This window comes from Rhinolophus sinicus, chromosome 14, assembly GCF_057876585.1.
Source record: "Rhinolophus sinicus isolate RSI-liver-muscle chromosome 14, RSI-T2T, whole genome shotgun sequence".
NCBI lineage: Eukaryota > Metazoa > Chordata > Mammalia > Chiroptera > Rhinolophidae > Rhinolophus > Rhinolophus sinicus.
The window spans coordinates 184,699,837-184,725,058 of record NC_142514.1 but is presented as its reverse complement, the minus strand read 5'-3'; the positions used below and the strand labels follow the sequence as shown (position 1 = coordinate 184,725,058).

Here is a 25,222-nt window from a genome sequence, read left to right as displayed (position 1 = left end):
CAAAGCTATTAAACGGTACAAAAAATGATGATATTTGAGACAACTGGAAATCTCAACTCTGACTAGGTATTAGATAATATTAAGCAATACTGCATGGGTTTTTTTTAAAGATATGATAGTTTTATGGTTATGTACAATTAAAACAAAAAATGTGTTTATCTTTGAAAGATATATACTGATATAGTATTTACGGAAAAAAATACTTTGTGATTTTCTTCAAAATATGGAATGGGTTAACCATAAAGGAAAAAATTAATAAGTTACATTAATTTTAACTTTTCTTCCTCAAAAGACACAATGACAAACAGAGCAGAAGATTCACCGTCCTTGTATCTCCTGAAAAGACTCATCCAGAATAAAAGAAATCCTACCGAGTGTCGAGTGTCGTGTTTGGAAACACATTCAGATCCCTGACACTCATTCTTTCAAGAAAATGGAGCCCAACTCCCTTCCTTGAAGTGTAGGCTGGATGATTTAAGTGAATCTCTTCTAACAGAACATGGCAAACAGAAATTCTCCGACTTCCGAGGCTGTCATAAAAAAAGACAGCGTCTGTCCACATGGCGCTCTTTCTCGCAGATCACTCTCTGGAGGGGAAGTCAGTCACTGAGGCACCCCTGACAAAGACCCAGTGACAAGGCACGGTGGCCTCCCACCCACAGCCATGCTCGGGAATGAGCCACCTCAGGAAGGAGCCTTCAGAGGGCTGATCACATCCAAGCCAAAACCACTCGCCAAGCCACTCCCTAGTTCCTAACCCACAGAAACTGTGAGATAATAAATGCTTATTGTTGGTACAAGCCACTAAGTTAGGGGATAATTTGCAATGCAGCAACACAGAGTTAATGTGATAAGAAAACCAGATAATGCGATAGAAAAAGAGAACAAAAAACTTAAATATATCTTCATAAAAAAGGATATCGAAATGACCTATAAAAGTATGAAAAGTTGCTTGACTTCACTACTGCAAATTAAAACTGTCATAAGATACCACAAACGGCTACTGTGTTTCCCCGAAAATAAGACCTAGCTGGACAACCAGCTCTAATGTGTCTTTTGGAGCAAAAATTAATATAAGACCCGGTATTATATTGTAGTATAGTATAGTATAGTATAGTATAGTATAGTATAGTATATATTACATTACATTATATAAGACCCGGTCTTATTTTACTATATTAATTTTGCTCCAAAAGACACATTAGAGCTGATTGTCCGGCTAGGTCTCATTTTCGGGGAAACACGGTAGGAGTGTAACTAGAATGAAAAATACGGTATTAGAGAGGATACAGAGTAAGTGGAACTCTCACACACTGCTGGTGCACGTGTAAGCTGGTACTACCACTTTCGCAGACACAGCCAGTCCTCCAAAACTGGACATATGCGTACCTCTGTGGCCTGTCATTTTCACTCCTAGATATATTCCCAAAAGAAATGCATGCATATGTTCACCAAAAGACACAAACTTTGAATGTTCAGAGCAGCACAATTTGTAATAGCCCCAAACTGGCATCTATCCAAATGTCCATCAACAGAATAGATAACTTCATACAATGAAACTTCATGTAACAAGAACAAATCATCAACGACGTGCAATAACATGTATAGTCCCATACACAACGCAAGAGAAAGAACTCAGACACCAGAGAAGATTCTACTTATTTAAGGAACAAAACTGGGCAAAACTAATCAATGCAGTTAGATCCCAGGGTACCAGCTGCCCTCGACAGGGAGGGAAGGACTGGTCGTGGGCAAAGGGGATATGAGCGTTGCAATTACCCAGGTGAGTTTCAGCTTGGGAAGGTTCATTTATGATACGTGTGCTTTTCTTTATTTCTAGTGTAATTCGACAGTTTTAAACTAGCGACACCACAGGAGAGAGGTGGGGAACGGGGGAGTCAGTGGGACAGGACGGCCACGGCTATGTGGCGGCTGGGGCTGGGTGACAGGGTTCATTTCATCCTGCTATTCTTCCTACACTTATGCATGTTCAAGTTTTCCCACATTTTAAAAATTTCTTAACATAAAAAAGGCTAGAAATGCTGGTAAAAGTATAAACTGGCATAATTTTTCTGGACACAGATATCAAAAGGTGTTAAAATCTACACATCCTTTGACCAAATTATTCAATTTCTCTGCGCTTACCCTAAGGTGTTTTATTTTGAGTAAAAGGTCTTAAAACAACGTCCAAAGAATTTAAAAGAGGAAAAAAAGTCTAAATAGAGAGGACACAGGACACTGTAGGGCCCACCACAGGACAAATAATCTAGGTCATCCACAAATACACGGTACTGAACTATCCAATGATAAATAATGATTTTATCTGCACCAAGGTTTTTATCCAACCAAGGAAATATAGTCATTAAGAATGATGTGATCATATGAAAAGATGCTCCCCATCATTGTGTCATCAGGGACATGCAAATTAAAACGCGATGCCACTACACACCCATTAGATGGGCCAAAATCCAAAACACTGACACCACCAAATTCTGGTGAGATTGTGGAGCCAAAGGAACTCTCACCCACCGCTGGTGGGAACTCAAAATGGTGCAGCTCCTTTGGAAGACAGTGTGGCAGCTTCTTACAAAACTAAACAAGCTCTTACCATCCCATCTAACAATCATGTTCTTTATTTATCCAAAGGAATTGAAAACGTATGTCCACACAAAAGCCTGCACACGATGTTTACAGCAGCTTTCTCCGTAACTGCTAACACTTGGAAACAACCAGCAGGCCCCTCAGCAGGTGATGGATAAACAAACTGTGGTCCATCCAGACAATGGAATACTACTCAGCACTAAAAACAATGAGCTCTCAGCCATGAAGTCATGGAGGAATTATAAACGTACAGTGGTACCTCAGTTTTCGAACGTGATCCGTTCCAGAAGACGGCTCGAGTTCCGAAATGTTCGAAAACAGCCGACAGCTAGGCCTCAGGATCTTGCACTCGGCGGAAGCCACGTGACGTGTTCGACTTCCGACTTCCGAGGCGTGTTCGAAAACTGAAGCACTTACTTCGGGTTTATGGTGTTCGTAAACTGAAATGTTCGTCTACGGAGACGTTCGAAAATCGAGGCACCACTGTATATTACAAAGAAGCCAGTCTGCAAACGGTACATACTGTGTGATTCCCACTGTATGACATTCTGGAAATGGCAAAACTGCAGCGACAGTAAAAAGGTAAGTGGTTACGTGGGAGGCAGGAATGAACAGGCAGAGCACAGACGATTCTCAGGGCAGTGAAACTATTCTGTATAATACAAGGGTGGATACAAGTCCTTATACAGCTGTCCAAACCCAGCGAATGTGCACCACGGAGTGGACCCTCATGTGAACTGTGGACTTTGGGTGATAATGACGTGTCACGTAGTTCAAAACGTACCGCTCTGGTGCAGCTGATAGTGGAAGGGTTGGGGGTGGGGCAGGGGGTGTACTGGAAACTTTCTGTACTTATGGCTCAACTCTGCTGTGAACCTAAAACAGCGCTACGAAATAAAGTTTATTAATTTTTAAAAATGGTCAAAATATAAATTTTACATTATGTATATTTTACAATAAAAGATCTGCTAATTGTTGATTTATAGAACTTAAAAACAATGTCATATGTCATTTGAAAAGAAGATGAATAGAAAAAGCTCCTTTAAAAAGGTTTTTTCCACTGCTTAACAGTTGTACTTTACATGCAAAGACAAAAAGCAAAAGAATCCAGCTTATAATTTAGCATTTTACCTATTTCTGCAGCAAACACTGCACTTATAAAAGCTTCTAAGAACAAAGTGCTTATTATATGAAATAAGAGCTGAATTGTGACTTAATAAATCTAAAGCCCCCTGACATGGGAAACGGCTATCAGGTACATTTTCAGTCTGCAGCAATTACAAAGAACAAGGCAGATCTCTAGTCCTCCCTGGAACTCGGTGAAGAGTACTGAGTGATAAAATAGGTGCATACGCCCAACACTGTGTCACTTCCATAGCACATATGAGTACGCAAATACATAGAAACAAACCAAGACGGTAGACACAAACTATTAACAGCAGAACGTGGAAAAGGATTGGGAGATGATCAGAGATTTTAGTCTTATCTATAATTTTACTTTTTTTCAAAGCAAATATAATCATATACTAATTAAAACCAAAAAAAAACACAACTGTGGCTTTTGTATTCCAAACAGAAAAACAGCAATAGAATAAAAAAGATTAATTCATAAATTCACAATGTCCTACCTCTAGTCAAGACTTCAACACCCAAGCCAGTAAGAGAGTTCATAAAATATATTAATCATTAACAAAGTCAGCTTGGCCTCAACCACTTGTTCTGTTTTTGATTTTTACATTAGAATACTTGCCTTGCCCGCCCCCTCAACCCCTCACGAATTCCAATTACCCAGTTATCTTCTATGGAAAAGGGAGAACTTTAATAATCTCAGATTTCTATTTTATATACGGAAAAACTGGGGCTCAGAGAGGTGAAATTGCCCAGTCAGCCAGCCAGTCAGTGGCCAAACCAAGGCTCTGGTGCAATTCTCAACAACTGAATGACCCTTCGGCTACACATTTTGGCTCCACCGCCTCCCTCCCTCCCAGAGGCGGCGTCTCACATGAAAGATGAACATCCCACATTCATGTGGAGGGAGAACAGTTAAAAAGCAATGCTTGCAATGAATCGAGCACAAGTGACAACCAGCACCACTGGGCAAACAGGACACAAGTCACACCTCCCCCGTGTAAGGCAGGTGGGTGAGCTCCGGCAGGCCGCTGCAGGCTTACACGGCTCACGAGGAAATCCATTAGCAACTGATGCCAAGAAGTGGAAAACGAGGCCTGACAATAAACTATGGTAAGTGGCAGGAGTGGCCTCTACGTTCTCCTGGGGAGAAAAACAAACATGCCCAGGGATGTTTATTTTGAATCCTCACAACAATTCTGCTGACCCAGCTCTCTCTGCCCCCCAAACCCCCGTACAATCCTCTCCCGTGCTTTCCTCAACGCCCTGGAAGAGTATCAAAATTGAGTTTTTGGAAGTTTGATATAAACTGTAGTTCTGTTGCCTCTGTATTTCAAACTCTTTGGCCTTGCTGAAAATCACTGGGACAGGATGAAGTCTTTGCTCCCGGGATCAGCAGTGTGGGCACCAAACCACCTGCCCTCCTCAAGCACGGCCGCAATGGACAGGGTCTGCTAACCATGGTGTCACAAGTGAGTTCCAACCCTAGCCCAGCAGCCTACATGTCAGGATGTCCCTCAATGCCTCTTTTGTGTCCGATTACCTCTTTTTCATTTATTAGTCAAAGAAAAGAATTTTACTATCAAGAAAAACGTTTACAACAGTGCCTCCCCTCCCCCGGGACAGCCCATGTATTATAAATGCTGAACTCCACTCTTTTCCCTTCCTCTTGGCTCTTACTATTTTGATCCACATCCCTTTTCCAGATTGTTTTTGCTGTTCTCTGTACTTGGCTAGAGTCACATTTAAAGTTCACATAAACGTTTTCTAGCAACCAAATGATCCCAATTTTAAAAGATAATTATTCTTGAAATCTTTCGCATTTCTAGATATAAAAATGAGCTAACTAATGTGAAGGAGCAGAAAACCTCTAAGAAATTCCTTACTGCCATAGGAACACTCCATATTAAAGAAGAAAAAAATTCACATTTGCCAGCTCTTAAAAAAATGAACACCCTCTAATACTTGTAATTTTTAAGTTTTTTAAATACTATCCAAAACAGATGGCTGGTACTTGGTTATTCAGAGTTAGCAAGACACCGAGAGTGATCAGAAATAAATAAATAAATAAATAAATAAATAAATAAATAAATAAATAAATAAATAAATAAAACAAACCAGCAACCTAAAAGTAAGAGAGAGAACACATCTGCTGGACTGACCAACCAGAGTGCTTTAGGTACACAACACCTCAAACTCCTGGGTAAGGAAAAACTGACACCTAACTTCTAATTAATCTCAACAGCAACAATGGAAAAAGACGGGAAAGACTGGCAAAGTGCTAAGGGAAAATAATTATCAATCTAAATTTGGCAAAAGTGCCTTTAAAATATGACCAAAAAATACACATAATGTCTAATCTGTGGAATTTTAGGAGCAACAAGATGAAAACTCGGCAAGAGCACCATACAAACCAGGAAGGAGTATAAGACTAAGACATTCTAAGGTTCTTATAAAAGTAAAGGGATCAATTAACTTCAGGCTGTAAGTTAAATATGAAATGTCTAAGATTACTGAGAAAATAAGTGTCTATTCAATATATTACTGGGTACGGGGGTAGACAGGAACAAAGGGGAAAAAACCCACAATACATAGGGCAAGAAAAAGAAAAGGAACTGGAAAAAAAGCCAAGTTAGAAAGCACAAGGGAAGATAATAGAAATAAACCAAATATTTTTCTCACAATTAACATAAATGGGCTAACTCATCAGTTTAAAGTAAAATTATAAAAATGCAATCTAGTTATGTGCTGCTTTCAAAAGGCACATCTAAAAATCATTAAGGTCAGGGGTCGATGGTTAGCTCAGTTGGTTAGAGCGCGGTGCTCTTAAAGAGGTTGCCGGCTCGATCCCCGCACAGGCCAGTGTGAGCTGCACCCTCCACAGCTAGATTGAGACAACTACTTGACTTGGAGCTGATGGGTCCTGGAAAAACACACTTAAAATAAATAAAAGTTAAAAAAAAAGAAAAAAGACATTAAAGCCACAAAAACACTTGATAGTGAAAGGGCAGAAAAATATGTATCAGGCCAATGTTAGTCCAAAATCACTTGGCACACTATACCGATATCTGACAAAGTATACTTTACCGGAAAAAACATTCCTAGAAACAAAGATTCACAAATTGTGCAAGTCACTGGGAATTTAATAATTCTAAACTTACAGACACAAAGCAAAAACAGACTACAGAAACTTGGCAGATCTCCCATAACAAGGGATATTAACAACACCTCCTGTAATTGATAGACAAAGCAGACTAAACTAGTTAAGCATACTAGTTTGAATGTGAATTCAATTAATGAGTTTCATCTAATAGATAAGGAAAAAGCTCACCTTAAAACTGGAAACATTCTTTTTACACACACGAATACTGATAAAAATTTGCCACAAACTAGACAATGTTAAAACAGCCTCAAAAAATTTCAAAGAATCAAAATCACATTGGACTACATTTCATTAACAAAATGCATGCTATCAATAAAACAAAGATTAAATAAAGATATATACAGTATATATACAGTAAGATTTCTCAATAGACTTTCTAAGCTTCTAAGTCAGAGCTTAGAAGAAATCAAATGAAAATCTGAATATATTCAGAACTGAAAGATAGAAATTCTACAGAGCAAAACTTCTGAGATGAGCTAAAGTGGTAGTAAAGGGAAATTACTACTTTATTTGGAAACACATACGTATATGAAAAGGCTAAAAATTAATAACTTAAGCATCCTGTTTGAAAAGTTAATTATTAGTGATTAATTACAAATAAGGCATGAATTCAAAGGCAAAAAATGAGAATTTTCTGCTAGTATATTTTAAAATGCACAAAAAATAAACAAATTTTAGAAAAATATAAATTACCAAATGTGACTCAAGAAAAAACAAAAACTTGAATGATTCTGTGAATGTTAAAGCAACCAAATCAGTGATTTTTAAATCTCAGAAAGAAACACAAGGCCCTGATGGTTTTACAGGCAAGTTTTACCAAACAATAAAGAAAATAATAATCCTAACTTTATATACATTTAAGAGAATAAAAAGGAAGAAATACTACAGCTCATTTTATTAGACTAGACTAATCCTGATAAAACTCCTCAAGGTTATTAAAAAAAGGAAAATTACAGACTGATCTTATTGATGAACGCAGATCCACAAATCCTAAAATATTAGCAAGTCAAAAACACACAAATCATACCAAAAGTATTTTTTAAAAGAGTATGTCACAGTCAAGCTGAATGTATCCCAGAAATGTAAAGTTAATTTAAATCAGTATCTTTTAGAGCAATTTTTCACATTAGCAGATCAAAGGAAGACAAAACATATTATCATCATCTCAACAGACGCAAACAATGCATTCAATTAAGTTCAATACCTACTTGTGACTTTCTAAAATTCTCCATAAACTAAGATGGAAGAAATCTTCCTCAACCTAAAAAAAAAGGAACCCACACATTTAATGGTGACAGATAAAAGTATTTCCTTTAAAACCAGGAATGCAATGATGCCTGCTGTTGCCATTTATATTCTCCATTGTAATGGCTGTCCTGAAGCAGTGCGATAAGAAATAAAAAGTAAAAGGGCTGGAAAAGACAGAACTGTCATTATTCAAAGATGAGATGATTATCTACAGAAAAACCCAAAAAGAGCCCACAGGCAAATTAAGTTAGAGCAGTTACTGCATGTCTGAGCTGTGTAAAGTCATCTACATTTCCATTTGCCAGCAAATAGAAAATTTAACTTAAAAAAATTATTTACAACAGCAATCCAAACTATAAAGTACCCGAAGAATGTATCTAACAAAAGATGTGCAAGACTTGTAGGGAGAAAAACCATAAAACTTTTTAAAAGACAACTACCTACAAGTCAAAAACCTACTTCCTCTTCTACCTGGGAAGTGAGGGCTAGGAGAAAAGATTAGAAGACACTGAGCTCCTTTTTTGCCCTTTCATTCCATGCTTTCAATAACCACTTTTTAAAGATCCCATAAGCACAGTAAAAAGGCAATTCACAAATTGGAAAATGGTATTTGTCACACAGATATTTAATAAAAAATGAATCAGAATATATAAGAATTCTTACAAATAAGAAAAATCAACTCAATAAAAAAAATAAGACATAAACAGGCATTTCACAAAAGTGGAAAATCTGAAAAAGCCAGGAAGATGCTCCACTTCATCAGCAATCAGAGAAAAGAACATTAGAACCATGCAAAAATAAATTAATAAAAATGGACAAAGTATTCAAATAGACTGTCCTCTCAAGACATACAAATGGTCAAAAAGCACATAAACAGATGTGCAACAGCATTAGTCATTATGGAAAGGCAAATCAAAAACCACCGAGAGATACCACACTTCATACTCCTGGGGTGGATTTAATTTTTTTTTTTAACGGAAAATAATAAATGTTGGCAAGGATTTAAGAAATTGAAATCCTGATACATGTTGGCAAGAATGTAGCCCCTCTGGAAAACAGTTTGGTAGTTCTTCAAAATCTAAACATAGTTACCATGTTACCCAGCAATTCCACTCCTAAGTACACACCAAGAGAAATAAAGGCATACGTCCACGTCCACGCAAGGCCTTGCACACAGCAGCAGTGGAAACAACCCAGAAGTCCACCCACTGACGAATGGCTAAGTAACACATGGCCTCTCCATACAATGGAATGTTGTTCGGCCATAAAAAGCAATGAAGTACGGCGGCCGACACCTGCGACCCCACGGATGCGCTGTGGAAACACTATGCTGAGTGCAAGCAGCCAGACACAGGAGCACAGTGTTGCGTGATTCCATTTATAGGAAATGTCCAGAATAGGGCAATCGATAGAGTACAGTGGTGCCTCGTGCTTAGGCAGAAACGGAGACTGTGAATGGGTACAGGTTTCTTTTGGGGGTGATGAAAAAGTAAAATTAGACTGTGGTCATCATTACACAAGTCTGTGATACACTAAAAGCCATTACATTGGACACTTTAAATGGGTGAACTGTATGATGCGTGAATTATAGCTCAATAAAGCTGTTCTTTTTTGAAAACGTGATGTAAGCTCACACTCACCAAACTGGCAAACATAAAAACGTCTGACAGTGCGAGCCAAGGGTTAGACAGGATACAGAGCAGCGCTGGGAGGAGGGCAAACGGACGGCCATTTTGGGAAACAGGCGGCACCATCTTCTCAAGTCAAAGATGCACAGGTGCCACCAGCCTGCATGGTCTCAGCCTGCAGAAACGCTTCTGCACCTGCTCAAAACAGCACTGTTTCTTTACTGGAAACAACCCTACCCTCCAATGATAGGACGAAGGACAAAATGAGATATATTCGGTCTGAAACAGAACACAGAAGTGACAAGGAGTAATCGCAATGACAAGCGTCCCATCTGGATGCCCTCACCTCCCTCACGTCCCAGCGTCAACACCATGGCCAGACCTGCTCCTGCTTTGCCACTTTCGGTCAGGGAGAAGCACAGCTCCGACCCAAATGCAGCACTGCCTACTCCGCTTCTGGGAAAAAGACAACTACTCTCTGCACTTGCAACTCACAGTGCTCCCCACAGAGGCCGCTCCGCGTTGCTACTCCACTCACACGCTTACTTATCCACAGAATATTCCATACCTTCTCCTCTCTCCTCACAACCCATTCGGCCCTACCCCCGTCACTTTCACAGACTGCTGGCAACTCCTTCTATTTCACTGGGAAACGAAGAGGACATGTCCACATGCTCCCACCAAGGGGGGAGGCAGAGCCCCCCCTTCCTCCTCTCACCACAGGGGAGCCTATGGATGCTACTTGGGCACTCAGCCCATTCATTCCCTGGTGCCGTCCCAAGGACACGGCTCCAGCAGTGTCCCCTCCAGCTTTATCACGTCGTTCACTCTGTACAGGATCACCCCCCACCCACAGCACGAAAACGCTGTCCCTTCTCCCATGCCGACCAAACCTTCTCAAGGCCCCAAGTCTCCCTGCAGCGTCTTGGCTCCTCCACTCGTGGATCTCTTCTCCCAGGTCTTCCAGAACCCTCCCTTCCAGGCTTTTCCTGCACCACCCTGTGGAAATGGTCCAGGTCATCAAGGACTTCTCGGCCCTCCTTTTACATGACCTTCCAGCAGCAGCACTGGGCACAGGTGTCACTCTTCCTCCATGACAACGTCCTCCCTGGCTTCACAGGTGCCACACTCACCTGCTTCTCCTCCGCCTCCGGCTGCCCTGCCCTGCTTTCCTTGCTGACTCAGCCCTTACTCACCTCAGCGCTTTCACTCAACCTCAGGACTTGGGTCTCACGTTTCTGTCTTCAGCCCAGACCTCTCCTCTCAACGCCAACTGCTTCAACCCTACCCGTCTCGGCAGCTCTCTAAAAGCTTCACAAACTTAACTCCTGTCAATAAACCCAACTCCTGATCTGATCCCACCACCTTCATAACGGCAACTCCCACCACAAGCAAACCCTCCCAGGACTGTCCTTCACTCTGCTCTCAGCAAAGCCCCTGGGCGCCACCTTCAAGAGCATCCAGAACCCAACCACTTCTCACTTTCACCGTGTTCCCACTCCCTCCAAGCTGCCATTATCTGTTTGCACACAGCAGCAGCTATTTTTAACATAGCTTTAGGGGGTCCTTTGCAAAACACAAATCAGATCTCAGGTCACACTTCTGCTCAAAACACTACAAATCGCCATCTCATTCAGAGAAAGACAAAACCATAAAGAAGACCAGTGTGACCGGCTCCCACCCCCACCTTCTGTGACCTTGTCTCCTGCCACTCTCCCTGGGGCTTTCCCTCCAGCCAGCCTGGCCTCTCTACTGCTCCTTCCTGCGACAGAGAAGGCACAGCCCTTCTAAGCACCTCCTGCACACTAGGCCCTCTGCCTAGAAGGCTCCTCCCATCCCGCCCGCACCCAAAGCCACGTGGCTCCCTCTCCTCTCCTTCAGTTCAAAGGGCCCCAACTCAGGGAGGCTCACCCTAGTGACATTTCAATCTGCAAACAGCCCCCACCCAGGCACTTCCCTGCTTTACCTTTCTCCCCGCTGTATCTGTGAACTGTCTTTCCCCACTAAAATGCAAGCTCCCTGAAGGCAGGGACTTTTGTCTGCTTTGCTCACTAATAAACCCAGCATCAGAAAAAGTATGACACAATAAGTACAAATATTGGAACAAACGAATCTCAAACACAATGGGCGGAGGAGTCACAGAATAAAATGATTCAATTCATATAAAGACATGCAAAACTTAAGTTATATAAGGATACAGTCACAGATGGCAACACCATAAAGTAAAGCAAGAAAATGATACCCGCAGGGCAATGCTTGCCGTGGGGCAGTCAGAAGAAGTGGTGGGGAGGGCACAGAGGGAGTCAAAGGCGGCAGCAACGGTGTATGTCTTAAGCTGGTCGGTGGGTACACAAATGCTGGTTTTAACATTTATTATCTGTACACATGCTGATATATATTCTTTGACACATGAGCTCATTAAAAATCAAAATTAAAAAAACAGATTAGCACAGGGCAGGCCAAAGCCAGCCCACCACCTGCTTTCGTAAATAAAATTGTGTAGGAAGACAACCACCTTCGCTTGTCTGTATGTCGTGCCTGGCTGCTTTCACACCACAGGACAGAGCTGCGCAGCGACAGGGACCGCAGAGCCCTCAGAGCCCTTTACAGAAGAGAGCTGTCTGTCTGGTACAAACGTGGAATTTGTAAAGAAATTAAGTGCAAAATAAACAGGTCCAATCATCTGCTAAAATACATTGATCCTTCAAGGTAGATGTGATTTTCCAAGTACACTGGAAAAACATGGTTCTTTCTGAGACTCCAAAGCAAATGGAGTTACCTTTACAATGGCAGAAAGATTTTCAAGAATGTTTTTGAAAGCAACATGCAAAACCTCAATTTATGATCTCTACTCCCGCCAAATAAGAAAACATTACATTTATGTAAGTAAAACATACATAACGTAAACATGGAAACACACCAAACACGTGCACACAAACACTAGCTCCCTAACCCCCGACCTGCAGCGCCCCCGAGCAGCTGGTTAGACCGCAAAGGTCCTCCGTGAGCCCTTCACAGCGCATTTCCCTTCTTCACGGTAGTCACTGCACTTAGAGTCGTTTCTGCAGCTGCTTCTATTCTTATCACGAAGATTGGTGAAGGCAGTAATATTAATACAAATATTACTCTTGTGCTAGGCTTTGCGCTAATTGGCCTATATTTAACATTAATTTCACAGATAAGGAAACTAAGGGATAGAGATGTCATGTAATATTAGCATTACACGGCTAGAAGACTGGGAGCCAGAACGCAAAACCAGCTAGTTCAGACCCTGAGCACTCTCCACCGCCACGATATACTCTGAACTGGGGACAGACAACAGGTACTAATCTGTGAAAACTCCCTTTGCTTAAAACCCCATCTATGATAGGTGTCAAACACATGGTTGTTGAATCCAGTGTAATAAGGGTCCGCAGTGGGAAGTGGGGAGGTCATTCAAAGAGCGTTATTTAATCAGGGTCTCACAGCAACAGAGGTAGACGAGCCCTACGCATTGTCCGGAGGCAACAGAAACCCTGCGTATCTATGTCAGTAAGAAAACCAGGAGACGCTATTCCCTCGTCTACTACAATGACAAAACTAACATGTACTACCACCGAAAGGGAACAATTCACAAGTTAACCCTTTGTCTTAACTCTCGGTGAGACCTACCTGTGATGTCACTTTTTTTTTTTTTTTTTAACAGGACTTTATTGGGGAACAGTGTGTACTTCCAGGACTTTTTTCCAAGTCAAGTTGTTGTCCTTTGAGTCTTAGTTGTGGAGGGCGCAGCTCAGCTCCAGGTCCAGTTGCCGTTTTCTAGTTGCAGGGGGCACAGCCCACCATCCCTTGCAAGATTTGAGGAATTGAACTGGCAACCTTGTGGTTGAGAGCCCACTGGCCCATGTGGGAATCGAACCGGCAGCCTTCGGAGTTAGGAGCATGGAGCTCCAACCGCCTGAGCCACCGGGCCGGCCCTGTGATGTCACTCTTGAAACGAATGACACTTGGAATTGGGGTCTAGTGGGGCCAGCAAAACCTTAAGGCATCACGCAGGAACTGAGACTTCGCAGCTGCCTGCGGGTCCATCCTCCAGCCCGGCCTGAATTTGTCTCTAACAAGCAAGGATCTCTGAGTTCTGTGCCAGCTCCAAAACCGTGATTCTCACGAGAAGAGCCCCAAACAGCCAACAGAGTCAGTACTTGTCAAAGCTCTTCCTGCCACTGCCCCCATCTGGGAATTGAAAGCTCAGATTTCACAGAAGTCCAGCCAATGTCCACTAACTACGAGGCCACCGTGTGCCTCAGTGGGCAGTGTAACACAGCTGCCTTCCTTGCCCTGCCTAGGGGCTCAGCAAGCCATGCATTCTGGGGCAAAATGCTTTCTCTTCTTGTCCAAGTGCGTCTGACACCAGCACTGTTGTTCAGACAGACATCAAGGTACAGGGAACTCAAGGTTCCAACGAGCAATCCGCACGGCTTTCTCCAAGTCGGACTCAACATTCAATCATACTCGTTTTTGCAGCCTTTTTATTTTTATTTTTTCCCTGCAGCCTTTTCAGTTCTGCTCTCTAATGTTCCAAAAAACCACTCTTTCATTCACCTTCCTTTAGGCCACCAGATTTCACAGCAGTCGACCCCTGGGACACACGAACCATTCCAAGGTAACGCATATTCCCACTGGAAGAAATTTTGGAACCAGCAACATCCTAGTCTTCTCCAGAGTCGTTGAGAAGCACAAAATCAGAGCCTGCTTATAGCAGTAAAAAGAGGTTCATAGCCTATCAAACTTTATTATATAAACTCATAGTCAAGTATGCAATCCTCAGTAATACTTAGAAAACAGGTCAACGCGAGCCAGCTGTATGTGACAAGTAGTAAGCCATCTCTACTCAGTAAACCCAGATCTTTGCCACGTATGTGACATAAAAATGTCCCAGTTAAGGTAAGAAGCCTCTCAAGTACTGCCAAGATCCCTTTTACTTGCTGCTTTACCATCCAGCCAGTCTACCTGGTATCCAGATGTCAGTTCGTTCATAATCATCCAAAATCTGAACTAAACGGTATTGATCCGACTAATAACTATTAGGTTGGTGCAAAAGTAACTGCAGTTTTTGCAATTATTTTTAACCTTTTAAACTGCAATTACTTTTGCACCAACCTAATAGTATCTCCTCTCTCCCAGTAAAGAAAAATAAAGAGGGAGAGAGGAAGAAAGGGGGTTTCCGTGGCAATTAAATCTAAGCCAAAGGTAAAAGGCCATAAAAACAGATCTCCACTCAACCGAGACCCAGACTACGGCAGAAAAAACCGTTTCTGTCCCCTGGAAGCACCGTGACTTCAGGGTGCCCAAGACGTTTAGCGAGAACCCACATCAAGGCCCTGGTCAGTGCGGAACCAGTCAGTGTTTCAAGTCTGCCTGACTGACTGACAACCAACATCTATGGAGCAAAAGACAATACAGCTCAATCCTATTTGACGTTACAGAGCAGCTTGCAGTACGGCAAGAGTGGCGTCACCGCCAAACCAAACCAAACCAAACCAAACCAAACCAAACCAAACCAAGGAGGCAAATCAGCATAACCATTTAATACATGGAAAAAACAAAGGTGTACCTCCTTTATCCTCTGGCAAAAAGACTTCTGGAATCTCCATCACCCAACCAGCGAAGGCAAACGAGTGCTTTTCCTCTGAAGCCTCTAGGGCCTCTCACCAACAGCCTACCTACCGACTTACTTACCACAGGTACAATTGTAACAAGCTGTTACCTGGTCTCCCAGGCAAACTCTGTCTCCTTTGTAATGCTGCCTCTCCTTCTAGAATGCACGGCCTTAAGCACCTGGTCATGAGTGACTCCCTAAAACAGTTCCTGGCAGAGTCAAGACAATATATTAGCTGATCAAATAAATGAAGATTAGAAGTAGAGGGCGGGAGGGGGCACTTGTCATTCTCAATCTCGGCCACAAGTCGAATTTTAGGATGAAGGGTTAGAAAGTGCCTGCATAACCTCCTTTTTATGTCTTGATGCTAACATTTAGTTGCTGAAAATGTGTATAGTTTTTATACGAACATTTGTCCATTCAATAAACTAGATCATTTAATCGTAAGTATGTGTGAGGAAAGGATCTCTGCCCTTCTCTAACTACGGCACCTCATCCCCCCCAGGAGGAAAAATACCCACCTGGGTCAGAGTCCAGGGCACAGAGGAAGCCCCTTTACTAGCAGGCAAGGGTCACTGTGTAAAAAGGTTCAACATAAAGTATGCCTCTCTCTTGCGCTCAAAGGGCAGAACTGGCAAAGTGCTCCAGGGCTAACTCTCTGGAAATAAAAAAAGGTAACGATGAAGCTGATATCTACGAACAGAACTAACAGCTGATTGACAGGATGAGGGCAAAGGTACAAAACTCAAAAATCACACTAGTATAAAGCTGTTTAGCACAGGAGCAAACAGCACTCAAAGCCTGAGAGTGCTACTAAGTTTCAGCACAACATGGTCATTATTTTCCTGAGGGAAAGGAGGAAACGTTTTCTAAATTATTTTACAGAATCAACTCATTTAAAATGTCTTTTAAAGTTCCATCTTCAGGCCCCTGAAAGTACCATATGTACACCACCCCTTCCACCACTAAGTAACGCCAAGGAGGGACCGAGGGACCACAAAGACAGAGCTCACAGATTACCTGAAGGACTCCCTGACCTACAAGCAGCCCCTAAAATTTGTGGTGTCGCACAGCGGTGCCAAAACCTAGCTGAACTTCAGTATTACCTGGGAGCTTTTTAAAAATATATTCTCAATCCCACCACAAATTTCCAGAGGTGGGATCCATCACCCGTGGTCTTAAAAAGAATCCCAAATGATTCTAATCCAAACCAGTCTAGCATCTGTCTTGCTCAACCTTGGCATTATTGTTATTTGGAGCTGGAGGGGGACTTGGGAGGAGGGAACGCTGTCCTGTGCGTTACAGGACATTTAGCAGCTTCCCTGGTCTCTACCCTCCAGAAGCCAGTAGCAGCGCACTGCTCACTCCCACAGGGGTAACAAGTTAAAATACCTCCAGACATTGCCAAATGTTTCTCTGGAGGCAAAATCATCCCCCAGTTGAGACCCACAGATCTGGAGTAAATAAAAACCAATCACTTGAGGTTCTCTTCGGAAAGAAAGAAAAAACAAAACAAGAAAGCTACTTAAAGCCAAGAGGCTAGGTCTGTGTTTTCAGTTCCTCTCACCTGAGAAAAGTAGCTAACACTACTCAGCCCACTGGGGCTCAGATTTTGACTTATAAGGAGGAACAAACCACAGCTTCTTGGGCTTTTCATGAAATAAACTCAATGCTGAGTGTTAGCTGAGCAGATGGTTAGAAGACCTTCACTGTCACTATCATTGACTCTTCTTAGGGATAACAAAAACACTGTAAAATTTTAGACCAATATACACTCAGACTGCATCTCAAATATCCAAAATATAAAATTGCAACATACAACTGTATCATAGAAACAGGAAATACTGATCCTGACAACTACTGTTCTAAGGAAGAGATGTTTTATCTGTAACAAGTGTATTATCTTTGTACCAAATAGATACCAAAAATTAGACAAACCGAGCAAACCTCACCCTGTCGAGTCTCAATTTTACTACCATTCACTTTATATCCAGTTATGGTCTCACTCTCAAATTCTCAATTAATTAATTGAAACTAGCAAGTTTTTGCTTTGTTTTACTATAATTTACACAAAAGCTATTATAGTTTTCTAATCCAAAATGATCTTCTTCCTGTTCTTAAGTTACACCAGCAAGATGCTCGTCTCTACTTAAGACTGAGTCTATCCAAGTAACACTTTCCAGTACAAGTCAGGTCCCAAGCTGGTAATGCCAAGGAAAGGGGGAGCACGGTTTCGCGTACCAGGGAGACGCACACAGGGCAGTAGTTAAAAGACTGTGGGTATATGTGACTGACTAGATGGCATTTTGTTAAATATTTTAGATTCCCTGATCAGACACACTGAAATGCAAAACAGCTTATTCCCCAAACCATCTTTACTGAAATAAATGTCAATACACAATAACCTTTCAAACCTAAATAAACACCCAAGAGGACACAAAGAAATCCTGGAGTTACTGATTTGGGGGCAATCATACTAAAGATGTAGCACCCAAAAGTAAAGAGGAAAAGAATCTGACTCGAGCTCCTGACGGGCTTTTCCTGATTTACACCTCCTAAGCCAAACACTCTGAGGCACCACCACTAAAAATTACTCCAGGAAACGTTTGTAATTCGGTGACTCTTCAACCACCCCTCTCCTGAAAAAAACTGGAAAACATTTCCACTTCATTTTCTCACCCCAGCTGATTCTTAAATACACAGTTTTCTAAAGACATTCACCACGAGCCAGGGCTTAAACACTCATCTGACTTTCTAATAATACCTAAACATTTAAAAATCAAACTTAAATTAATAATAACAGCCACTAATTACTAAGCTGATTCTGCGTGCTAGGCACCTTTTCTAACTGCTTTACATGTATTAACTCATTTACTCCCAACAAACTTTTAAGGTAGACACTTATTATTCCCAAATTGCACAGGAAGCAACGAGACTGAGTAACTTGACCACGGTCACAAAGCTAGAAAGTGGTGAGACCAAGACCTGAATCCAGGCAGTCTGACCCCAGAGCGAGGATCGCTCAGACATCACCACCACCGAGCAGACGTCCCACTGGCTGGAAATCCGGAGTCCCTTTCCCACTTGCTGCCTACCTGCAACGCGACCTTGAGGGCTGAATCGAAGTAAAAGTCACATCAAAGTGGGGCAATATCCACGTTAACAAGCGCTGTGAGGATGAAAGGAAACTACCAAGTAAGTGCCCCTCCCATAGAAGCAAAATATAAACAAAGCTCCACGGGACCCACAGAGAAAAGGTTAAATACCGGAAAAATTACACGAAGCTCTGACGCGCCAGGACAGAGATGCAGCCGAGGGCTCGTTCCGTGCGCCTCACGACCGAAAGTCCCAGCTGCGATCAGAGCGAGCGGGATGCGGGAAGAAAGCCCTCCGAGCTCAGCGCGAACAGGCTTCTTTAAGAGGGAGGGACCTCCGGCCGCAGAAGGACCACCCCCCTCGCTCATATTCGCCAGGGAGGCTTTCGCGACCAGGTCTACATTCGAGTCACAACACTGGAGTTAAAAAATCGCTCAGACGCCTATTTAAATACTTCCGAGCTGTTTTTCGCGTTTTCCAGCGCGTCTGCGGCGAATGAATAGAAACCCACAGAACTTGTTTCCCGGAGAACGAGTCCAACAATGGCCTTCGCCAGGCGACAGCGAGCTGCCCCTCAACTTGACATGCTTCCGGGGCTCGCGCGGAGAGTTCTCCGGAGCCCGCGCGCGGGGCGGCGCTCGGGGCGGGCAAGCGGGAGCGGAACCGGGCCAGGCCAGGTTAGGGGCGCGCCCCGCCCGCCACCACCGCCGCGCTGGGCCGGGACCTCATCGCGGACGCAAAGTTCGCCGTCGGGCCCGCGTCCCACCCCAGCGCCCCGCACGGCGGGGCCCCCGTGGCCCGTGGCGGGCGAGCAAGAGGCTGACAGGCGCGGACCGGGACGGCCGGGAGAGCCTGGACGCCGCGCCTCTCGGGCCGCGGAGCGGCGAATTCCGGGGGGGAGGGGAGGGGGCCGGGACGCTCCCTCCCCGCGCCGCCGAGACCAGGAGGAAGGGCCTCGCCGCCGACCGCGCGCCGCGCACCCCGCGCCGCTACCCGCTCCGCCGCCCCCCTCCCCCTTCATTACCTGGAGGAGCCCGCGACCCGCCGCTAGTTGCGCTCAGGCGGGAAACGCGCTCACCGACACCATCAGCGAAGCGCCCAAAATGGCGGACGTATCAAGCAGGCCTTGAGTTCTCCCCGCCCTCCCTCTGGCCTCCTCGCAACCAATTGCGGCCCTGCCCCCGCCCCCGGCTCCACGGTCATTGGCCTCCCTCTCCCGTGCCCTGCAGCCTATTGGGGCGCCCCGCGGCCCCGTTGCACCCACTCTTATTGGCTCGCAGGCCCCGTCAGTCAAGGGCAAGGGGCGCATTCTTTTCCCATGGACTTGACGGATCCGGAACCTCTAGGACCCCGGAGTCTGGAAAAACAAATCAGAAACCAGGAGAAACCTGGCTGGGTCCCCCTACGCCGTAGCAACAGCAGGACCCCTGTTTGACGGACGCTTGGGACCACCAATCCGATAGCAAATGCTTTTTAAAACTAAATTGAGCCAAACCAATCATGGCCGTGAAGCTGGAAGCTGCAAGGGAACCAATGGGGTAGCGAGACCCGTGGGCGGGTTGGAGGGCCTGCAGGAAACCGGTGATGACGTGAGTCACAATATGTGTCCGCGGCGGAAGTTATCCGGACCTGGGGAATTAGCTCAAATGGTAGAGCGCTCGCTTAGCATGTGAGAGGTAGCGGGATCGATGCCCGCATTCTCCACGGCTGAATTTTATAAAGGGAGACCTGCACGTCCTCGGTCACCTTACGAGGTAAAGGTGGCTGTCGCAGGACTTAGGGGGTGACGGTCACGGTAGAGGGGCCAGACCAGGTTCCCCTAGCCGCTACCCCTACAGCCCCAGGAGAGAAGAAATGTTTTGTCTTACGGAAGGATTTACACACGAGTTTCTTCCGAAATGCTAGAGGGCGACAATTGGCGACAGGGCTAAAAGTCCGGTGAAACCCAGCCGGAATTCAGCGAACGCAAAATCACGCACCCACGAGTGTGCACGTAGCGCAGGGGAAGCGTGGGCTGCAGGCTGCGGAAACGGGGTGCTCTGCATTCGTGGGCAGCCCTCTAGTGAGCGCCCGGTGTGTGCACAGCCTGTGGGGGTTCGTCAGGCACCACCCGGGTAGCACCAGGTAGTGGTAAGTAAGACAGGCCGCCGACTGGTGCGGGCCCTTCCTGAGCAGGTGTCATTTCAACACAGGGACAGGGAGGACAGAGCTGCAGGCCCGAGTCCAGATGGCGGGGAGAGAGGCCTGAAGCCCCCAGGTGGGTCAGTGGAGCGCCAGGGAGGCAGGTGTAGCTGCGTTGTGGTGGGAGAGGGCATGCGCGTGGCAGGGAGAGGAGGTGGCAGAGGTGACCTGGGGGGGTGGCAGGGCCTAGAGGACAAGTGAAGGAACTTGGGGTTTATGCTCAGAGATTGAGGGCCAGGAAGCGCTTCTGGGTGGAGAAGGGCGTGTTCATGGCTGGCCTAACTTTATTTAGAAAGGACTGTTCTGAGCAAGAGCAGCAAGGCACTGCTACAGGACGCGCAGAGGGCGGGGGCGGCAGTCCCCAGGGGCTGGACCTAGGAGCCAGGGAGAGGCTGCAGGGAACACTGGGATAGGAGTTGGTGCCTGAGAGGGAGGCTGGGCGTGGGCAGGAGGGGACAACTAGGGCTGGGACCTGCCCTCGGGGGCACCTAGGCAGGGCCCAGCCACCCACTGATCCCTTTACTCATTCATCTTCAAAGGACTTGCCAGTACCTGCTTCAGGCTCCTCCATCCCAGACTCTGAAGTGGGTCCTAGGGCCATGTGCACTATAATTAAATGAAATAATGCAGTACCTCACCCAATATAAGTGGGCCCCAAAAGTCTCCAGTTAGATGAGCTCCTAACCTAATCTGAAGGGTTGAAGCCAGGAGAACTTCCTGAAGGGGGAGGCATCTGAGCCCGGCCCCTCACCTGAGCACAGTGGGGAACCACTGACAGGCTTTACAGAGGAGAGTGACTTTGAAGCTTTGCATCGGCCTCACTGTTGTAGAGTTTCTAGATTTCACAGATCACCACTTTCCCCTTTTTCTCCCTAATCCTTTTGTGATTTAATTTTTAATGTTTAAATTTGCAACCCATCGAGACTTTTAAAAAATTTATACGAATCATTTTGCACATACTCAACAGTAGAGAGAAACATAATGAACGCCCATGTGTCCGTCACCCAGCTAGTACTCCTAAACTTTGGGAACAGCCACAGAACTGTGTCATTACTAACTCTATCAAGTAATGTTTTTTTAAAAATACCATTATTGCCATCCTTTCATACAAAGAAGGACGTTTGAACACACACTCAGGTAGGAAAGACTAGCTCAGGATAAACAAAAAGACTTTAAATTGAATAAGCTCAACTTGGGGACAAAGACATCCCATTGGCTTTCCTTTTGTTACATCACCAGGGCGCAGTCCTGATTTGAGAGCTAGAGTGGGGCCATGCTGGAGACAGCCATGCTCCAGAAGGGCCCAGGCTGGTTCTAGGTCACGTCAAGGTCGGTTGAGGTTGGAGATAAGGGGCCAGATACGCAGCTCTAGTGGGATGTGAAGGGTCCACCGATTTTAACATGGAAATGTAACTCTTCTGTTTCTTTTCCTTCTCTTCCCTGCATTAAGATTCAATCTGGGTTGGGGAGAAGGTATTTCCCTTCCTGCTAGAGGACTGTTGGTAGCCCAAGTGTTGGTAGAAAGGGGAACCACGAGGTTGCTAACAATTAGGGCCGCTAGCTTACGGGGAAAGAGCAGAAGAGGGCATTTGGGTGGAGAGAGAGAGAGGGAGCGGCATGGGACCCTGGATGAGGACCTCGAGGGAGGAGCCAGCAAGGGGGTTCCTTGGCAGGACCCCAGCCTGGTGACCTGCGGGTGTGGTGCAACAAGGGGGTCTCAGTGCTGGGAAGAGCCAGCTGAGGGGCTCTCAAGGAGGTGCCCTGCAGGGCCCAAGTGGGACCCTAGCCCCACCCCACTTCCCACCACCCAGGTTTCTCCACTTCACGCACATCCCAGTTCCCCATTGCCCTGCCTGGCACTGGACATGCCTAAAATCTGGCCAGGTGGACTTTGTTCGGCTACGCGGGGCAGCTATGGACCCCAGAGGGCTGCTGGGCCCAGGCAGGGTGGAACTCCCACATGCATCCTGCAGCCAGCCTGGAGGAGGCCTGAGCTGAGCAAATGGCTCTTCTGATATGGTCGGGGAGGCCCTATCGTTTCCCGAGGGACACCCCGCGGGCTCAGTGAGGGCCGACGGAGACTCGGAAGTCATGCGTGTCACCGCAGAGGTGAGAGGGTTTGGAGGGAAGGTGGAAGCCCTTTTGGCCTCGTTGATTAGCACCCAGGAGCCAGTTAGTAATGTTTATTGGATAAAGGAGTGATTGAACAAATGAATGAAAAAATTGTGGCTTTTCTTCTTTTTCCCTGAGCCTTGGTTTCATCAACTACAAATCAAAGATACCTCGCTGGGGTGTTGTGAAGTTTAAATGAAACAAGCTGGGTTAACTTCACCCCCTCATTTAAGACAGCTTAGACGTCACCTCCTCCAGGAAGCCTTCCCATCTGAGTGTGATACCCTTTCTGGGCCCCAGATATCTCAACACTGCTTTCCCCCAGCCAAGCCTTTGGAAACTCTCCATGCTGGATTTGGAGTACCTTCAAGGGAGAAATCTGACTAATCTCTGGGCCCCCAGCAAGGGCTCTGCAGGTAGTGGGTGCTTACTGAAGGCTGACAGATTTATTTGGCACATAGTAGGAGGCCAGCAGTTTGGCCCACTCCCCCTAGCTGACCTCAAGGCAGGAAAGCGTCCGGCAGAGTGGTCTCTGGCCACCAGATGGCACCCGTAGCCATGCAATGGATCTATCAGGGGACACTCCAGGGTGCTGGGGGGGAGAGCGGGAGGGCTGCAGAGGTAACTCAATCCTCCCCCAGCCCACGCAGGCCATCGGAGGTCACAGCCCAGGTCATTCCTTCCTCACCCCTGGTCTGATCCCTGGCAGGCCCTAGCAGACTGGATGGCTGGCTGGGTGGGAGAACGGAGCAGAGGTGCTCCTGGGGACCCCTGATGCATGATTGAAGGGCAAGAGAATGGACGGAGGTCTCCTAGGGGACCCCCACAATGCAGCCACTGCTTCTGAGTCAGCAAAGGTGCCCTCTGCTCCCCGCTTGGCTGCCCAGGCCGAGACTGGTACTTTAAATTAGCACCTCAGGGCGTGGGGCCCAACCTGGAAGAACAGGAATCCTGAGTGCTTAGAAGCCCCCCGCCCACCACTGCAGGCAGCTCTGTGGGGCAGGGGACCCCGCCTTGGGCTGGGAGTCTGGGTGCACCATCTAGCTCTGCCGGTCCTGTGTGATGTGACCTGGGGCAAGTGCGTCACCTCTGAGTTTAACAGTTCCCAGCACCATTTACTGAGGACCTGCTCCTTGCCAGGCAGACTGGGCGGGGCTTCTTCACCGGGCATCATCTGTGGAAGCCTCTGACAGCCCGAGGGGACAGGCGGTGACGGCGGCATGGAGTGGCTGAGAGATGAGGCTGGCCTTCCCAGCTGCAGAGCTGACCCGTCGTCTGCAAAGGGGCCTTGGGCATAGGCTCCCCCTCTCAGGTGGCCCCAGGTCGGTGCTCAGCACTGGCTTCCTGTGCTCACTCTCGCTTTGCACTGATGCCAGATCACCCTGTCCCCAGCATCTACTCTTGGTCTCAGTGGCAGCGGCAGCAGCAGCAGCAGTCGGGACAGGGGAGGTGAACCCTGACGGTCTGTCCCAGGAACCAGGCCAGGCAGGCTTGTGCCCTGATGTCCCCAGCTATGTTCCGTGGCCAAGCAGTCCTAAGGGCCACCGCCTTCCCACCTCAGTGCCAAGGCTGAGGGTCCAGTGTATTCTGGGGTCCCCCATCCTGGAGGCTGCCCAGCAGTTGGTCACCTCTGTCCTCCAGGCCCTGGGGGTGGGTGAATGGTTCAATCTCAGGGGTGTACTGGGCGGCCCTTCTTCCAGATCTCGGGAGTGTGTATCAGCACTACCTGTGGCGGTCCTCTCACCTCCCTCCAACATTGCAGTGAGGGCCAGGCCCGTCCTGGCTTCCTGCCTCCCCTCTGAAGCCCTCTGCCCGGCACCAGAACAGCCCAGCTTCATCACGACACCATTACTTGCTGACTTCTCCATCTCCTTCCACAGACTGGGGGTCCCCAGGGTCAAAGCCCAGTTCTTATCTAAGTCTCCTCCAATACCATCCAGGTGGACACAGGGCAGGGCTCCGGCTGGGGGGCTCCCTCCTGACCTGGGGTGTATGTGACCTGGCAGCCCCATCCACTGTGTCCACACAGATGGCAGGGCCAGGAGGGGTCCCCAGCCCCCAGCACTGTGTTGATGGGCACAGTAGCCTGGGCTGGCACACACAGAGTTCACACGGTGGCAGAGACTGGCCAGGAACAGCCTAAAGCCCAGGTATAGAATCTTCAGGGCCTCCTGCAAAACGAAAACAGCCTCTTTCTCAAAAGTTATTTAGAATTTCAAGATGGCAACAACAGAGCATGAAACCAAGTGCGAGGCCCTTCGTGACTGCACACGTCGGACACCCATGACCTTGACCCTGCCCACAGGCCTCTGCCTTGTGGGAAGCTGATGGAGAGACGCCTGCGCCAAGGAAGACAAGCGCACGACCCCGACAGCTGCACAGGGGGAGGCCGGGGTTCAGGTTCACTCCGTGGGGACCCTCAATTCC

At 46.4% G+C, this 25,222-nt stretch overlaps 1 protein-coding gene across 17 annotated transcripts in view; it reads right to left on the bottom strand.

Annotated features, from left to right (window-relative positions):
• The window catches only part of PPP6R3 (protein phosphatase 6 regulatory subunit 3), a 128,951-nt gene extending 109,292 nt beyond the window's left edge, over positions 1-19,659 (bottom strand). For 15 of the 17 annotated variants that reach the window (XM_019755615.3, XM_019755617.3, XM_019755619.3 and 12 more), the window contains exon 1: positions 19,527-19,659. The gene's annotated coding sequence lies outside the window, so the exon portion shown is untranslated. The remainder of the gene's footprint in view (positions 1-19,526) is intronic. The other 2 variants (XM_074336837.2, XM_074336835.2) reach the window with 2 other exon arrangements.
• Between the last annotated feature and the right edge of the window lie 5,563 nt (positions 19,660-25,222).